Below are 18,545 nucleotides of genomic sequence, written 5' to 3'. Positions count from 1 at the left end.
CCGGCTCAGGGCGTGATCCTGGAGTCCCGGGATCGAGTCCCACATCAGGCTCCCAGCTCCATGGGGAGTCTGCTTCTCCCTCTGACCTTCTCCTCGCTCATGCTCTCTCTCTCAAATAAATTAAAAAAAAAAAAAATCTTAAAAAAAAATTAATTAACCTAAAATGTACAGAAAGGATTAGAAGATGAAGATACTATTAATTTCAAAATACCTTGAGTAATAAAAATTTTGACAAGGAATTCTTCTCTCTTAAATCACGTGATTTAAACATATTTTATTCAAAAACCTTGGTGCAGTATTTTTAGCTCATTCAATTTATGGAAAATACCCATCTACTGCCTAACTAGCAAAGTCACCCTTCACTGTCAAACCAACCGGCCAAATCAGATTTTTTTCTCTGTCACAAAAGATCTGACTACATGTTTTCTATTCAAATAAACATGTTAAGACACATCCCCATGACAACCGCTCACTTCTGAATTCAGAGAGTGAGAAAGAGAAGAACCTTGCTGAGAATTTGTTCCTGAATGGAATCAAGTATATAAAGTGCCATTCTATCTGATTTTTTTTTTAAGATTTTATTTATTTATTTGACAGAGAGAGATCACAAGTAGGCAGAGAGGCAGGCAGAGAGAGAGAGAGATGAGGAAGCAGGCTCCCTGCTGAGCAGAGAGCCCGGTGCGGGACTCGATCCCAGGACCCTGAGATCATGACCTGAGCCGAAGGCAGCGGCTTAACCCACTGAGCCACCCAGGCGCCCTATCTGATATTTTTTTATCAACACACCCCCCCCTCTTTTGTTTGTTTGCTGTCACAAGACTCTCAGTCAGAAGCGGTAGATTCCTTGACAGTAGTCAGAGGATGGAAAGGCTGAGGACGTTAAGTAAAAACTGTCATCATGCCCTACTTATTTTGGAGTGGAGCCAGATTCAAAACATCCCAACAGGGGCCAGAAGAGCCCATTCCAGATGCCACATTTCATTCTTTACAGGATGTGGATAAATCAAGGAAAAACACAAGCCCTGCTTTGGGTGCATGCTGCCTAGTTTAGAAGAGTCTAGCCTACCCCAGTACTTTGAATGTTCTCCCTGGAGCCCTTGGCAGGGGGAATTACACACAGTGCGAGGTATATGGTAAGATGGAGGCAAGTTGTACCTTTTTATTTCATCAAAGGAGATAACGGGGATTATGAAAGGCAGTTGAGAAAGGAAAACTTAGCATAACACCCCAACACTCAACATTTCCTCAGAGAAATCCCTTCTAGCAGAATCATATAAGGAAATCAAGATCCAGAAACTGGTTCCCTACCATATCTCTTGGAAAGTCTCTGTATCTGCCTTTGAAAACCATTTGATTTTTATCTTTTATATCATCTGATCCTCACAACAGCTCTGTGAGTTTGGTAACCGCTATTCATGGGGTGCCTGAGAGGCTCGGTGAGTTAAAGCCTCTGCTTTCGGCTCGGGTCATGATCCCAGGATCCTGGGATCAAGCCCCGCATCGGGCTCTCTACTTGGCAGGGAGCCAGCTTCCTCCTCTCTCTCTGCCTGCCTCTCCACCTACTTGTGATCTCTGTCTGTCAAATAAACAAATAAATTCTTAAAAAATAAAACAAACCTGCTATTCACATGACTACTTTATTAGGAATCTAAGATGTAGAGACATCACATCAATTACCCAAGGTCACTTGACTCCAGTTGAGTTGACATCCTGGACACTTTCAGCAGATCCCTCTGCTTCTGCTCCAGCCAAGGAGACCCCTAGCACACCAACCCAGCACCATTTCCCTTTCTATCTGCAAGGCCTCGGCTTCTCCTCTCTGCCTCCTCATAGAAGGCTGGACTAAATGAAACTCAGGTTACTGGCAGTTTCTCACTGAGACTCAATTAGCATGTTTTATCTCTGGCTCAAGCGAATTTTCTTCAACATTTTATTAAGAAAAAAAGTTGAGATATATCTAAATTGAAAAAAAGGGTTTTATATCCACCTACATACTCATCACTTAGGTTCTACTATTAATTTTTACTGTACCTGCCAAGGCTTTTTTTTTAAAATCTTTGGAAATCTTTTTTAAATCTTTTTTTTTAAATCTTTGGAACATTTCCCCTACATTTTATGGAAGGGGGCTTCCATAAAACGGGAAAGTACTCTTGCACCTTCATCCAAGCTTTCAAAGAGTGTGGCTTTTGATCCACGGAAAACTATAAATTTTCTCATCTACTTTGGTTCAGGTCATTCATTTAGTTCAGTTGTACCAAACCTGGAGGCCCAGTAGAATCACGTGAAGAGTTTTGTTTCTTGTGGGTTTTTTTTTTTTTTGTTGTTGTTTGTTTGTTTTTAGAGAGAGAAAGGAGGAGCAGCAGAAGGAGAGGGACAAACCAATGCCACACTGTGCGCAGAGCGCAGAGCCCAAAGCGGAGCTCCATCCCATGCCCCCGAGATCATGACCTGAGCAGAAATCAAGAGTCAGACATTTAACCAACTGAGCCACCCACGCGTCCCAGCTGAGCCGTTTTTAAAATCTACCAGGGCACTGGCCCTTTCCCAGATCGACTGAGTCAGAATCTCTAGGCGTAGACACAGGATTTTAGCATCCAATTAGCCAACAAGTAATTAATGAGTACCACTCAGTGTCGGGCACCTCTTCAGGCATCAGGGTGGATAAGGGAAGTGGTTAAGGGAAGTCCCCGCCCTCACGGAGCTCTACCCTCTTGCCTCACCTCAGAATTCCTTCCTGCGCAGTGTATTCCAGCCCCTTCCCTCTCACTGTCCTTCCCTCTCAGACTTCCAGAACCAGGCTCAGGCCCCAGAGTATGCTTCTCACCTGGCCCTTCTACTCAGTTAATCGCTTCCTTCTGAGGAGTTCTACTGCTGGTTTTCTCCTCGTCGTGACGGTAGGCTGCACCGCCTTGTGCCAGAGTTTCTGGTTTCCTGTGTGGGACTCCACGAACTGTGAAGGGTCTGTGATCTGGTAGCCTCCTCATGCAGGAAAGTGCCTGGAACATGGCACCATTTCAAAATGTCAAACAGTTGATACTATCTTGAAGGTAAGGCCATCACCACCTCTAAGCAATGAGTTTTCTGCGTCTCCTTCCGAGTTCCTTCCAGATGACTTGTCTGGTGGATTGAGGGATAATCTTTTTTTTTTTTTTTAAAGATTTTTATCTATTTACTTGACAGTGAGAGATCACAAGCAGGCAGAGAGGCAGGCAGAGAGAGAGAGGAAGGGAAGCAGGCTCCCCGCCGAGCAGAGAGCCCGACGCGGCACTCGATTCCTGGACCCCGAGATCATGACCCCAGCCGAAGGCAGAGGCCCAACCCACTGAGCCACCCAGGCGCCCCGAGGGATAATTTTTTATACCCAAAGGAACTGAAGCTAGGCTTTACAGCAGATGGACCCAAAATAATGAAGGGCTTGGGAGATTTACAAATTATGTTCTTGGATTTTTCTAAGTCCTCTAAATGGGAACTCTAAAATTCCTTCCCCCACCAGTAGAATTTAGTAGGGGGGAATGTCCTAGAGAAGACACTTCATGAAAGAGTCTGCCCAGCTTGACAGAAATTGTGTAGGCTTTGAAGTCAGATGGAACAGAGGACGAAGTCTCTTCTCTACCCCCACTGTCTATTTGACTTAGATGGTTTACTTAACCTTTCTGAACCCCAGTGTCTTTACCTGCAAAATACAGAAAAATATTCTCTCCCCCTTCTCCACATCAGACCCCAAGCTTCATGAAGAATAACACTGCTAGCTAAGTTTTACTGAGGTGTTTCCACGTGCCGGGCATATTCCTAACTCCTTTATAATTCAATACACGAACCTTTAAGGGACTCTTGTCCCTATTTCACAGATCATGAAACAGAGACACATTAAGTGAATTGTCAATGATTAGACAGCTAGCAAAGGGCAGATTCAAATCCAGACCATCTGGCTCCGAGAGCTCACTCTTATCTGTGTCCTAGAGCCCTTGTTTGCCTTATTCACCCTGTATCTCCAGGTCCTAGAATAGCAACTGATACATGGTGCTAAAAATAACTTTTGAATGAATCAATCAATACCTTCTTGCAGCACTGATAAAAGGAGCAGAGAAATAATATTTATGAAGTACCTACTTACCATGTTTCAGGTTCATTTATGTGTCTTATCTGGCTTACGCCTCCCCAGGATTATTAATTATTATAAATATTAATAAATTATTAATTATTGGGGCACCTGGGTGGCTCAGTGGGTTAAGCCTCTGCCTTCGGCTCAGGTCATGGTCTCAAGGTCCTGGGATCGAGCCCCACATCGGACTCTCTGCTCAGTGGGGAGCCTGCTTCCTCCTCTCTCTCTCTCTGCCTGCTTCTCTGCCTACTTGTGATCTCTGTCTGTCAGGTAAATAAATAAAATCTTTTAAAAAAGTTATTAATTATTAAATCCATTTTCATGACAGCATGCACAGAGAAGGAAACCGAACCAAGAGAGATAAAGTCACTTGCCCAAGGACGCACAACTGACATTCACAAAGCTTGCGCTCTTTCCTCTCTACCCGTGGTCTTCCAATGTTTTTGCTTACATTATAACATTTATGCTGACACCTAGAATTTTTTATTATTAGTTTAAGTAATTGCAAGAGCTGTAAGTTCCCACATGTTGTAAATACTGACATCTTAAAAAGATGGCATCATCTTTGGGGAGAGGTTGTTTAAAAATTCCTTAATTTTTTATTCCTTTATGACTAGCACAATTTACAAATAAGGGCAATATGCATGATGCAATTTAAAAAATAAGCAAATCTATGACATATTAAAAAATCTTAGGAAGGTACATCTAATTAGCTGATGGCATGTTAATCATTAATTGTACTTTTTGCAAACTGTAGCTATGACAGACCCGATAAAAACTTTCTCATTTAAGCTGCTATTAAGTTTAAGTTTCCTATCCAAGTAACTTTTCTGGCTATGGATGGTCATCCTTCCTTTCATGACAGATTTTTGTAGTTCATCTAATGCATTTGGGACAACTGACCCAAAGTAACCTGTAACTTTCCCGATAGCTCCTCATTCTCTCTCTTGCTAAGCACTGTAGCCCTTTTTTGCTGAACTTTTAGAACCTTCCACCATCATAGCCACCACTCCTACCACCGTATCCATAACCTCTAAGGACTGCTTGAGCTTCCTCACCAACTGCCCCCCCTTTCGTTGGACCATACTTCAATTGCTGTTGTCTACTAGAATTTCCAAAACCATTATAGTTCCCACCACCAGCATAGTTATCACGGCCAAAATTTTCTCCTTCATCATAACTATTATATCCTCCACCACTGCCAGCATATCCTTTACCTTGGTTTGCATATCCTAGCTCATCACCCCCTCAGCTACTATCACCAGGACCCCATCTGCTGTCATTGCCACCCTCACCTCCAAATCCACTATACCCACCTTTATGTCGTCCATAATTATCTCTGCTGCTGTCACCTCCAGCACTATATCCCCCTCTTCCACGGAAGTTACTACCCTGCGCAAAGCACCCTCCACCATGGCAGAAGTTCCCCACAACACCTAAAATTGCCAGATCTCCCCCAAGACCTCCTGTGATCCAGCAGACTACACATTTCAAAAGAGACTATTTCGGTGACAAGAAAAGTCATTGGAACTGCTTGAGTCTTCATGGAGGGCATGTGAGTCTTCACTTCATTAGGCCCATGAATAGTGGAATATCCCTGAACAATAATTTTATCAACTATGTGATCAAAAATTGTAAAAGCAAATCCTCTTTTCCTTCTACTATGCTTGTCTTCCATAACTTCTGTGGTTTTGATCTTACTAAACTTTTCAAAGTAGTTTCTCAAATTATAGTCTTCTGTACCTTCTTTTACACCACCAACACAATTTTTTTTGTCACTGTTAGATGGGCAGCAGCCTTCAGGGAATCCTCTGTAGAAACAATCTCTTGGGTTCCACTACATGCCCAACAACCTGGTCTAGATGTCCTGAAGCATTCACCTCTTGAACAGACGTCAAAAGGACTCACAAAACCAGAGCCCGTGGGACATTTTGATTGGAGGTCTCATAACACAATGTATGTGTGTGCCTCATCTCTCTAAAAGTTCTCTCAAGCTATCATCTGTAATTTCAAACCTCATAAACACCTACAGAGAATTTTCACAACTGCTCTGGTTCCTTCTGCCCTGGTGGTAGCTGGAGTCTGGCTGGGGGCCAGCAGGTAGAGGTTTTACCTCCATTTTGAGACCAGACTAACATCTTATCACTTAAATTTGCATTCAATCTGGGACTGGAAAAAAAAAAAAAAAAAGAGCTGCATCACTTTTTAAGATGTATCCAGTGGAAATTAAACTTAAAACTACATTTCAAGATGTATCCAGTGGAAATTAAAATTAAAACTGAGTGTATATCTGCATTACCTATTTTATTTTACTTTTTTAGAAGATTTTACTTATTTATTTGACAGAGATCACAAGTAGGCAGAGAGGCAGGCAGGCAGAGAGAGAGGAGGGGAAGCAGATTCCCTGCTGAGCAGAGCCTGATGCAGGGCCCGATCCTAGGACCCTGGGATCATGACCCAAGCCGAAGGCAGAGGCTCTAACCCACTGAGCCACCCAGGAGCCCCTGCATTACCTATTTTAAAAAACACGTGAGCAGGATGGAAATTTTCCCATTTCTCTTTCACCTCTTCCTCAAAATTATTTTCTACTGTGATTTGTTTTATGCGTGAAGGTGATCATTTGTTGATCATCCTTGCACATACCTCTTTTAAAAATACATCTATTGAAATTTGGATAAATAATTATTACATATCAAAAGCAAATTTTGTTGGAAATCCATTTTTCAGTGAGCTGGTTGTGCTTTGTTTTTTGTTTTGTTTTGCTTTGTTTTGGGTTTTGTTGTGTTTTTTTGCTTTTTCAATTGGTTCATGAATCCATGGATCAATATCAACCATTATTAGAATGGAGAAGATTGGATTTCAATTCTATTCCTATTTTTCATTTTTAGAGAAGTAAGAACAGAGAAACCTGTTTATATAATTAAGTAGAAAGGAAAGGACATTTTGTCAGAAAAATGTCCCTCAGTTCTTAGAACTACTTCTGAGTGGTATGTCAAGAAACACAGTTACATGTCATAAGAAATAATTTTAATGATCTATCAACTATCAACTTGATTAGGTTTTCCTTCAGTTTTGTTAAAAACAAAACACCAAAGTCATCTGACTGGAAAAAGGAATCAATATCCAGTTATTAGAATCATTCAGTTACCAATACCTTCACCAATATTTTGAATTGCCTCTTTGTTCTGATATTTTTACAAATATCCTGAGAGTAATGCACCAAAAAATTTGAGGTGAGTTGGACGTACACCTTTATTTTCTTGAATTGGGAAGAGGACTGATTGAGAAAAACGGTGTGGGAAAAGAGGACATGCACCTTCTCCAGGTCACTTGTTAGGCAGATTAATTTGGCACCAACATGTGGAAGCTCAGGATCTGAAAATTGATTTTTTTAAAAAAAGATTTTATTTATTTATTTGTCAGAGAGAGGGAGAGTGAGAAGGCGAGCACAGGCAGGCAGAGGCAGAGGGAGAAGCAGGCTCCCTGCTGAGCAAAGAGCCCGATGTGGGACTCAATCCCAGGACACTGGGATCATGACCTGAGCCGAAGGCAGCTGCTTAACCAACTGAGCCACCCAGGCATCCCTGAAAATTGATTTTTTTTTCAACTACACATACCTATGTCCCCCTTGCAAGTCTTGCTGATTTGTAGGGTACAACATACCCAACTTGGAAGATTGTTGTCTCACTATACTCTACCTAGAGTTGTCCAAATTAGAAATAATAGAGGTTTAGTGCCTAAAGTAGACACAATATAAAATCCAGTTATTATTATTTTTAAAAATAATCTACTTTATTCAGAGCAGTGAGCTGGACCTAGATCTATCCAGTGAGAAGGACCAGACCTTGGGGGAATGAGTGCAAATGCAGATTCAGATATAAGGAATGAGGTCTGGTCATAAAGATGGTGTCCACAAGAATGAACAAAAATAGGGACACAGGGGTGCCTGGGTGGCTCAGTGGGTTAAAGCCTCTGCCTTCAGCTCAAGTCATGATCCCAGGGTCCTGAAATTGAGCCCCTTGTCGGGCAATCTGCTCAGCAGGGAGCCTGCTTCCTCCTCTCTCTGCCTGCCTCTCTGCCTACTTGTGATCTCTGTCTGTCAAATAAATAAATAAAATCTTAAAAAAAAAAAAATGGGGACACAGTCAAAACCAAACCTGGTTTGACACAAAGGCAGATGTCCCAATGGATGAGAAGGGAATAAAGAAGGAGACTCTGGAATGATGGTAGTCAACCTTGAAAAGGTTTACCAAAACCATGGTGAACATGAAATAAAATCATAACCGTAAGACTGCAACTTGAGGGGTACCTGGGTGGCTCAGTCCATTAAGCATCTACTTTCAGCTCAGGTCATGATCCTAGGATTCTGGGATCAAGCCCCAAGTCTGGCTCCCTACTCAGCATGTTGTCTGCTTCTCGCTTTTCCTCTGCCCCTCCCCTTGCTTGTGTTTTCTCTCTTTCAAATAAATAAATAAAATACTAAAAAAAAAAAAAAAAAAGTCTGTAATTTGAGTCACATCTCTGCAACTTACTTATAGTCTGCATAAACTAACTTCTCACCCCCAGTTTTCTAGAAGGTAAAATGGTAATCTTGCATAGCTGCAGTTTGGATTAAATAAAATGACAGCATAACGCCTGGCATATAATAAGTGATCAATAAATAGTCGCCATATAAATAGAAAATTTCAGAACTACCCAGGCAAGCAGGGGGAGTGGTAGAGGGAGAAGTAGGCTCTCTGTGGAGCAGGGAGCCTGACACAGGGCTAGATCCCAGGACCCTGAGATCATGACCTGAGCTGAAGGCAGATACCTAATGACTGAGCCCCAAAGGAGCCCCACTTATTCTTCTTATAATTGAAAATTTGTACCATTTGACTCATATCATCCTATTTCGCTCTCCCCTAGCCTCTGGCAACCACCATTCTATTCTTTGTTTCTATGAAATCTGCCTTTTTTTTCCTAAGATTCCACGTTTAAGTGATACCATACATTACTCATCTTTCTCTGTCCAGCTTATTTCACTTAGTATAATATCTCCAGTTTTGTCCTGTTACAGCAAATGGCACCTAATTCTTAAATAGGGGTATTACTATTTTCCTACAGCTTTATCTCTGCTCTGCTTTTCAGATCACTCTCTATTATTTCATTGAATGATCTCAGCTATGATTTGGGTGTCAGCAACCGCTCCCATGTAGATGATGCCAAGGTTCATATTTCTAACCCGAACTTCTTTTCTGAACTCTAGACTCACGTATCCAATCGTTATGCACACCTCTACTAGGATATATCCTAGGAACTTCAAACTCAATATGTCCACAGATGAGCTCATCACCTTTCCACTTAAAGAAGCTTCTGGGATAGTATTCCTTATCTAAATTGGGGGGAAGCAACATCTACCTAGTTGCCTAAGCCAGAAACCTTAATGCCTTCCAAATTTGTACCACTTCCTTTCCCTCCATTTCTGAAGAGTCATAGGACCAGTCTATTCTCTCTACTGTCCGGCTCCCCATGTCCAGTGTCACTGCTGAATGCAGATCCTCCCCCATTTCTTGCCATTTCTTACCAGCTTGCCAGTTTCCCAACTGATCTCCTTGCTTCCAGTCTCTTCACCTCTGACCTTGTTTTCTGCACTGATTTAGAAGGATCTTTATGAAATATGTATCCAGTCTTATCGCTTTACACTTAAAATTCTCCTCATTTCCATTAGAATAAAACCTCCACTTCTTTGCAAGGAACATAGCAGTCTTTCAAGATTAAACCCTACCTACCTATCCAACTTCATATTCTATTACTCCATGCAAGCAAAATATATTTCTGCTACTCTTTTTTTTTTTTTAAAGATTTTATTTATTTATTTGAGATAGAGAGTGAGAAAGAGCACGAGAGGGGAGAAGGTCAAAGAGAGAAGCAGATTCATCACGGAGCTGGGAGTCCAACATGGGACACGATCCTAGGACTCCAGGATCATGACCTGAGCCAAAGGCAGTCACTTAACTGACTGAGCCACCCAGGCACCCTATTTCTGCTACTCTAAATCAATCACAATCACGACTTTAATCTTTCATGTTCTCACCAATCTCCATGCCTTTGTATATGCTTCATGTACTATACAGTCAATGGTGGCAAAATTCTAGTCAATCTTAAAGTCACAGCTTAATCTTACCAGCCTGTTCTTACTGCCTGTACTCCCAGCTGTGGCTATGTTGGGTGTTCTCTGTGTTTCGTGTTGCCTTAATACTTGCATACATCTTGGTCATTTTCTTGTAATTTTATTTGACATTATTTTATTATTTTTTTTTTTAGAAAGGGAGAAAGAGAAGGGGAGGAAAGAAGCAGAAGAAGAAAGTGAGGATCTTAAAACAAAAAGATTTTACTTATCTATTTGAGAGACAGCGAGATCAAGAGAGAGAGAATATGGGGCGCCTGGGTGGCTCAGTGGGTTAAGCCGCTGCCTTCGGCTCAGGTCATGATCTCAGGGTCCTGGGATCGAGTCCCACGTTGGGCTCTCTGCTCAGCCGGGAGCCTGCTTCCTCTTCTCTCTCTCTCTGCCTGCCTCTCTGCCTACTTGTGATCTCTGTCTGTCAAATAAATAAATAAATAAAGTCTTTAAAAAAAAAAAAAAGAAAAAAGAGAGAGAGAATATAAGTGGGGTAAAGGGCAGACAGAGAAGCAGACTCCACCCCCCCCCCCTTGAGCAGGGAGCCTGATGCAGGGCTCAGTCTTAGACCTGAGCCAAAGACAAAGGCTTAACTGAGCCACCCCAGGCACCCCCAAGAGAGAGAATCCTTTTTTTTTTTTTAAGATTTTATTTATTTATTTGACAGACAGAGATCACAAGTAGGCAGAGAGGCAGGCAGAGAGAGGGGGGAAAGCAGGCTTCCTGCTGAACAGAGAGCCCGATATGGGGGTTGATCCCAGGACCCTTAGATCATGAGCTGAGCCAAAGGCAGAGGCTTAACCCACTGAGCCACCCAGGTGCCCTAAGAGAGAGAATCTTAAACGGGCGTCTTGGCCAGTGTGGAGACTGATACAGGTCTCCAACTCACAATCTTGAGATTATGACCAGAGCCAAAATCAAGACTCGGATGCTTGACCAACTGAGCCACTGAGGCACCCCTCCCTTGTAATTTTAAGTCTACTGATTTTCTTCCCCTTATTTGTAACCTCTTTGAGGCCAGGACCTGTGTCTTTCCTCTTTGTCCCCAGAGTCTAGCTTGGGAATTTTACTTTAAATGTTCTTTTGAAGGCATGAAGGGAATAAAGAATTATCCAGATACAAGTATGTTAAGGAGGAATGCAGAAATTCGGAGGAGCATGAGGCCTGACACAATGGGACAATGGGGCAAACAGGCCAGATGTTCTAAGGCCCCTTCCAACCTTGAACTCTGATGAGTCTCTAGTATGACAATACTGAAAATTAATAATGAAAGAAGACTTACATTGTGATTCATCTCATTCGCCTTGCTCCCTCTTTTCTCTATTCTACAAAGAGAAGGAAGATATATTCAGACCCTGTAAGCCAATGGTTTTAGAAGTGCCAACATTTAATTATTCGCCTGGTAAAGCCCTGCAACGCACGATCCTTCTTTCTGTGCACCCTCTTCCCTATTACTTGCCTTTTCATGAAGAGGGGGGAAAATGAAATAAGAGACTCATTGGAGGAATATGTGGTTGTTTAATTTGGGCCTCTCTTGTATCCTCTAATAACCCAGCAAACTGGTAATTCTTATTCCTTGCTGTATTACAAAGGATATATTATCCTGTTTTACTGCAGGAGAATAATGGTGTGGGGAAGGAAGAGAAAAGGACATTATTTTTCCAGGCCTCTCGTCCAACAAAGAGGAAAAAGCTATCACCAAAGGGCTATGTGTTTTGCTAGGCACTGAATCTTTCTCTTTGGCAATATCTAAAACCCTCAGGTGAACCCAGAAATTCAACTTGTAGAACTAATCTACTGAACAAAAAGTATGAATAAATGAGAAAATCGATACATGACACTTGTATGCAATATTATTTGAAGGGGCAAAAGACAAAAATTCCGGAAGCCACTTGGATATGTATTACAGGGGGAATATGGAAATAAAATATAGTATGTCCTAAACTATGGATATTATGCATACAAATAATAAGTTAAAACTAGATGTATTTACATGGAGAAATGTCAGTGAAATGTAGGTGAAAAACAGCAAGTTATTTTATGAGTTTATATAGTTTCATCTCAAAAGAATACAACAAAAATCTCTAAATATGTGAAAATACATATACGTGTGTACATGTATCTGGCGTATGCGTACAAAGATCTATTTAAACCCACACACATAGATAAGGTTGCGAAAAGATACAAATCCAAAAGTTCACGTTTGTTGGGGGAAGAGGACAGTTGTTGACTGTGTTGCATAATGGTATTATCTAGTTTGTTGCCCCAAACTAGCATTACATTTGTACTTCAGAGTGAAATCCCTGACTTTAAAAGTACACACACACACACACACATACACACACACACTTTAAAGATAAAAGTCTTCCACTGATGCTTTTAGTCTCAAAACCATTCTAACAAGTGAGAATCTTTTGGCTCCTCTGAAAGGCTCCCCTGGTCTGCTTGTTACAGCAATATACCTGGAGAAAGAACGGAGACCCAGAGGCCAACACCCTCTGGCCAGACTACAGAAATCTTTCCTTAAATTGACCAGCCTGCTGAGTACAGCATGGAGGGCTGTGGAAGCCCAAGCTTTGGTATTGTCCATCAGAACTCTGTGTTCTAAGGGAAGGAGGAGAGTAAAAAAAAAAAAAAAAGGCCGCCTGATTGCCTCTTGGCTCTTGGCCAAAGAAGTTGCTCGTGGTGGGAGTGGAATTTTTCCATGGCAGAGGAAGAGGAAAAATCAGATCACATTTCCTACAGGCAGAGCCCTATTTGTTCAGGAAGATCTCGGGGCCCTCGCTATTCCTATCAGGAGCATGCTCGCTGGGTCCTGCCTTGATTTACACCATGGGAAATCTTTTCTCTTTTTCTCCCTTCTCTTATTTCTTTCTTTGCTTTTTTTTTTTTTTCTTGTCTTAAGTTTGCGGGTGTTGCTCCCTAAAATACAAAGGTTCGAGAGAAGTGCCATATGTGGACATTATTAGACTAAGTGCAAAATGTGTTCTGTCATTTCTTATAATTCTCATGACATCCCTGGGAAAGAGTTACTGGCTGTGTCATTTAGCCCCTGTGAGCCTCCATTTTTAGCCTCTCTAAAATGGGGATGACAACACCTCTTTCACAGAATTTTTTTTTTAAGATTTTATTTTTTTATTTGACAGAGAGAGAGAACACAAGCAGGGGGAGCAGCAGAGGGAGAGGGAGAAGCCAGCTCTCTGCTGAGCTCACAGAAGGCTTTTGAAGATTAAATGAGATCATGGATGCAAAGCATATAGCATCATCATATAGTGTTATCAACAAATGCTTGATAAATTGCTAATTTACTCAAAATACATTTCTGTCTTAACTCCTTACACCATATATGCAGCGTAATGATGCAAGACATTGCATTCCATCCGAAAAGCAGTGACAAAGAAGAATCTGAAACTTCTGGTGCTTCTGTGAAGAAAACAAGACCCAAGAATTAAAAGAACCGGAGAAATAGAAGATCAAGGTAGCTCTGCAGAAGACCACTGAGCCAGATAGCTCCCAGGCACAGTGCCAGGCCCAGAACAAGCGCCACACAGCCTGCAGTCATGAAACTTTGATGAGATGGCCAGCCTACCGTTAGCACAGGTGATGCCTCCAGACCAGGCTTCCAGAGCATGGGAAAGATAAATTCACAGCACCAGCCATCAGGAAAGAATGAGGGTGGGTTTTTGAGCATGTAATCCATTCATTTACTCAATAGACATTATAGAACACTTAGTATGTGATAGATGCAATGAATGGCCGCTGCCCTTGGAGGAAAGAGGAAGACACGGTCACTGCCCAGTGACAGCTGGTGGTCTAGCAGGGAAGACAAGAACAAGTCTTCTCAGGACAGTAGGGTACGTGCACCAATGGTTCGGGCCAAGTTTAGTGGAGGCACAAAGGACCAGAGAAGACATCAAAAAATGACCCTTTCGTTTCTCAAATCTTGCACTTGAGCAAGGGGCACGATGTTCTGCTTAAAAAGGACTGGGCTGAGATTCTGGAGACAGCCCTTCTAACCCCTTCCTCCTTCTCTTGGGCTTTGCACAGACATTTTCAACTCTCTGGACCTTCGTGTCTCAACCGGCCTATATGTTTCTTAAGGTTCAGGCAGGGACCTAAGCTCTCTGTACATCTACATGTCCTTGCCTGTAAAATGGGGATAGTAACAATACTTCCCTCCAAGAATGAAATGGCTTCATATTTGTAAAAGTACCCAGAACAATGCCTGATTGACATAAGCTTAAACAAAACAAATATATCTATCCTAATGGTGGGTCACCAGGTCTGCACTGTAAAATTCTTAGTGGGGGCGCCGGGGTGGCTCAGTGGGTTAAGCCACTGCCTTCAGCTCAGGTCATGATCTCAGGGTCCTGGGATCGAGCCCCATATCGGGCTCTCTGCTTGGCGGGGAGCCTGCTTCCCTTCCTCTCTCTCTGCCTGCCTCTCTGCCTACTTGTGATCTCTCTCTGTCAAATAAATAAATAAAATCTTTAAAAAAAAAAAAAACTTCTTAGTGAAAATCTCTTCTCTTAGGAGACACCTTCGGGACCTTACAAGTCCCAGGGGTGGGTCTTGTATCATCAGACCATGCTGCCCACCACGCTTCTTGCTGTCAGCATCTACAACCCTCGGGCCTATGTGGTAGCTTCTGCTCATGTGGGCCCATGCCCATCACAATCCCTGTGATCTCTTCATCGTGGGTCTTCCAGGTCCTTCTCTCTCTCCATCCACTGACTTGTCATGTTCTCTAGCCTACCTGGGGAGCTCCTGCCCATGGGTCACACTCTCAACACTGCCATTTTGACTTTTGGCAGAATACGGTTTATTTTTATGCTTTCTTAAAGAGCTCCCACTGATCTCTAATTTGTACAGAGCTCTGAATAAAACCGAGAGTGTTAAGTAGGTCCCTAGTTTTTCTGATAAAGGGACTAAATGAGTCATAAGGTAATGGACTGGAATAATACTGCTAATGACAAATTCAATAAATCAATTCCATTCCTAGAACAGAAAAATTTTTATTTTAGACATTTCTTGGTTGAAAGTTATAGTCCTAGGAGATGAAACAGGTAGTCTCTAACATTAAATGAATGGATGGAGTTGGGGAGAGCCTTTGTATTGAGTCGTGTAAAAAGAATCTATGTATGTCAAGATTTTATTACGTCAAGAGACAGAAAATCTGTTAAAATTGAAGTAAGGCCCTGTCTTCACTTCTAAAATATTCTAAATAAATTCTATTCTAATTTTTTTCTAAATGTTCCTCTACTCCTTCTTCCTGTCTCACCAGCTCTCCTTACTCTTCGTCATGGGCTTCTTCCCCTGTGGGTATCACCATGGAGTCCTCTGGGCACCTGGACAGAAGGGGCTCCTTTATCTTCAGCCCTCGCTTTATGGGATTGGGCTCCTCCCTGAATCAGCAGGGATCCTGGGGAGCCTTGGGACCCTGCTCCGGCTCACTCTCAGATTCTAGCCTTCCAGAATCCTGATTTACTGACTCAGACTCTGTAAGTGCAAGAGGACTCCAAATTTCTCACTGATACTTGAATTCTTCACTGGGATGAAAGCTTTTCTTTGAACCTCCGTCAACATATTTGGGTCTTCACATCTGCTTATCCCTTGCTGGAGTCCCAACTGCCACAGAGTTGTGAGGCCTGGGACAAGTCACTTTAGTTTTCTGAATCTCCTCCTCCTCCTCCTTCTTCTTCTTCTTGTTCTCCTCCTCCTCCTCCTCCTTTTTCTTCTCCTTCTACTACTTCTTCTTCTTCTCCTTCTCCTCCTCCTCTTTCTTCTCCTCCTCCTCCTCCTTCTTCAGTTCAATATATTTTATTCATTTTCGAGTACTCATGATTTATGCTTCTCTTTCTCTATGATCAATGGCATAAACCGAGATGCCCAAAACCATGTTTTTCTGCGTGCTTTCATCAGGGATCGAACCTGCAACCTATGCTGCATTAAAAGAATGCTACCATAGTGAACAAACCAACTTAAAAAGAAAAAAAAAAGTGGAAAGGAAGAAAGGAAGGAGAGAGGGACAGGAGGAAGGATTTCCATTTTCTGCACCTCCTCAGGACTGTTGAGTGGAAATAATTGAGTGTGATGGGCAGATGCAGGCATGGACATAGATTATTCAAGAAATATTAGTTCTCATCTCTGCCTGCCTTTCACTCATCTCAGCTTCGGGTGCCATGTCCATTGCTTTAAGCATCCTTGAGTCTCCATGAAAGCCTGGGTTTCCCACACCTTCACAGACAGTCCTAGGTGTCTTCCAGCCTCTCTGCCTTCATCTTCCTTTCCAGCCCACACCTCGGAGGCCCATAACAAGATCCCCAGGTGATTCCTGAATGCACTGCAATTTGAAAAGCACTTCACTAGATCATTCCTTGGGGTTCAACTCAAAGTCATCACCTCCATGAAGGTGCCACTGATCCTGTTATCCAACCTGTTCCCCTTACTTTCATCTGACACTGTTACTTACTTTCTCCTGTGCTTCCATCTACCCAGCCACTCCCCATCCATCCACCCATGCCTCCACCCACGCACGCCTCCAACTGTCCTTGAATCTGCGATCACAGTGAGAGTTTATTATGGCAAGACACTCTCCTTACTGATAAAGATGAAGAGATAAGCCAACTGTACATGCTCCTTTCCCTCAGAGAGTTCCAGTCTTGTGGACAAGGTAGCTAGTTTATAGACGATTACAAGATAATGAGATGTGCTATTTGTACATGATTCACAAATATTTACTTTTTGCTAGGATAACAGTTTGGACAGAAGGCTAGATAGCATGAAGCCGGGGGCACCCCATTCAGCCAGTGAGATCAGCATTGACATCCAAGCTCTCTAATCCTTTAAGTTTCAGCCTACACATTCCTCCTCCAGGAAGCTTTCTCTGATATCCCCCTACCAGGTGCTCTACGCTCTATCCCACAAGAATCAGCCTGCCAAAATGCCAAGGATGTACATCCCCAGTCTTGGAACAACATGTACAAAAGTCTGCAGGCTGATAAGATCATGGAGCATATGGTATGTATATTAATATATCCCCACATTGTCATGATTTCTGTATATATCTGTCTCCACCCTACTCATCTGTGAGTTCCATAAGGATAAGAGTTATGACTTGCTGACCCCGATATTTCCAGCACCTACCAGAATGCCTGGCATATAGCAGATGTTCAATAAATATATGGACAGGAAAGCAACAGGAAGATAGGTTTGGAGAGGAATTTCTTCTGGAGTTAGTTCGTGGTTCATCATCTTGGACTCCCTTCTAGAGAAGTAGGATAAGATCACATGGAGAAAACAGGTTTTGGTTTAAATTAAAAAAAAAAAACAAAAAAACAGATTTTTTAAATTAATGGGAAAAATTATAAATTATAGCAGGTAAATGAGTCCTCTGTGAACTAAAATAAATATTTAAAAAATTTATCTCATTCATTGGTAACAATCAAAAGCGTGGAGAGAAGAAAGTTCAAGTGTGGTCAAATAGTAAAACATGAGCATATGATTTTGGTTTCATTGCTTCTCCAGTTTCAAGTCCAAGGGCACATATGTCCTTCACCAGAGACTCATATACATGACTTTGTTACAGCCCCTGTGTTACATTTCTTCTGTAGATGGCACAGAGGAGGATGCCTCTTCCGCTCGTTACTGAGAAGGGAGTCTGAGGTTGGCTGGTTTGTTCCAGTTACACGAGCTAAAGTTGAGAGGACTTAACTCCCACCCCCTTTTAAAAATTCTACCAAAATTATGAACTTAAGAGTCAAACAGACATTAAAAATCTTCTAGCTCACCAATTTCCAACTTGCAGTCCTTGGCTCTATTAGAGTTATTGCAAGAGGTCCATGAGTCCATATTGGTACCCTACACTGGGTGTAGACTGAATTATGGTTACACCTTGCCCAAAGAGGTTCTACATTAACAAATCATAGTGCGGTGGTTCAGAATACTGACTCTGGAGCCAGATGGCTTGGGTTGGAATCTCAGCTCTACCATTACAAGCCATGTGCCTTCAGGCAAGATACTTTTTGTGCCTCAGTTTTCCTATCTGTAAAATGGGTATAATAATTACACCTCTCTCATAAGATTAAAGAACTCATATTTATATGGTGCTTAGCATAATACCTAGAACATAATAAGCTCTATATAAATGCTTGTTTAATTTAAACAAAAATAATAAAGCTGGTTATGGCACATTACAACTATAATAATAGTTGTTTGAACACATACTGAAACTGTACATAAGGATATAGGAGAGCCAGGTTGGCCTTTTTCATAATGACATTGTCA

General features: G+C 42.0%; 1 pseudogene; it reads right to left on the bottom strand.

Annotated features, from left to right (window-relative positions):
* Positions 1-5,083: 5,083 nt before the first annotated feature.
* Positions 5,084-18,110, bottom strand: LOC122899130 (annotated as a pseudogene).
* Between the last annotated feature and the right edge of the window lie 435 nt (positions 18,111-18,545).

Source organism: Neovison vison, chromosome 2 (assembly GCF_020171115.1).
Source record: "Neovison vison isolate M4711 chromosome 2, ASM_NN_V1, whole genome shotgun sequence".
Taxonomy (NCBI): Eukaryota; Metazoa; Chordata; class Mammalia; order Carnivora; family Mustelidae; genus Neogale; species Neogale vison.
This window is presented reverse-complemented; position numbering and strand designations above follow the sequence as displayed.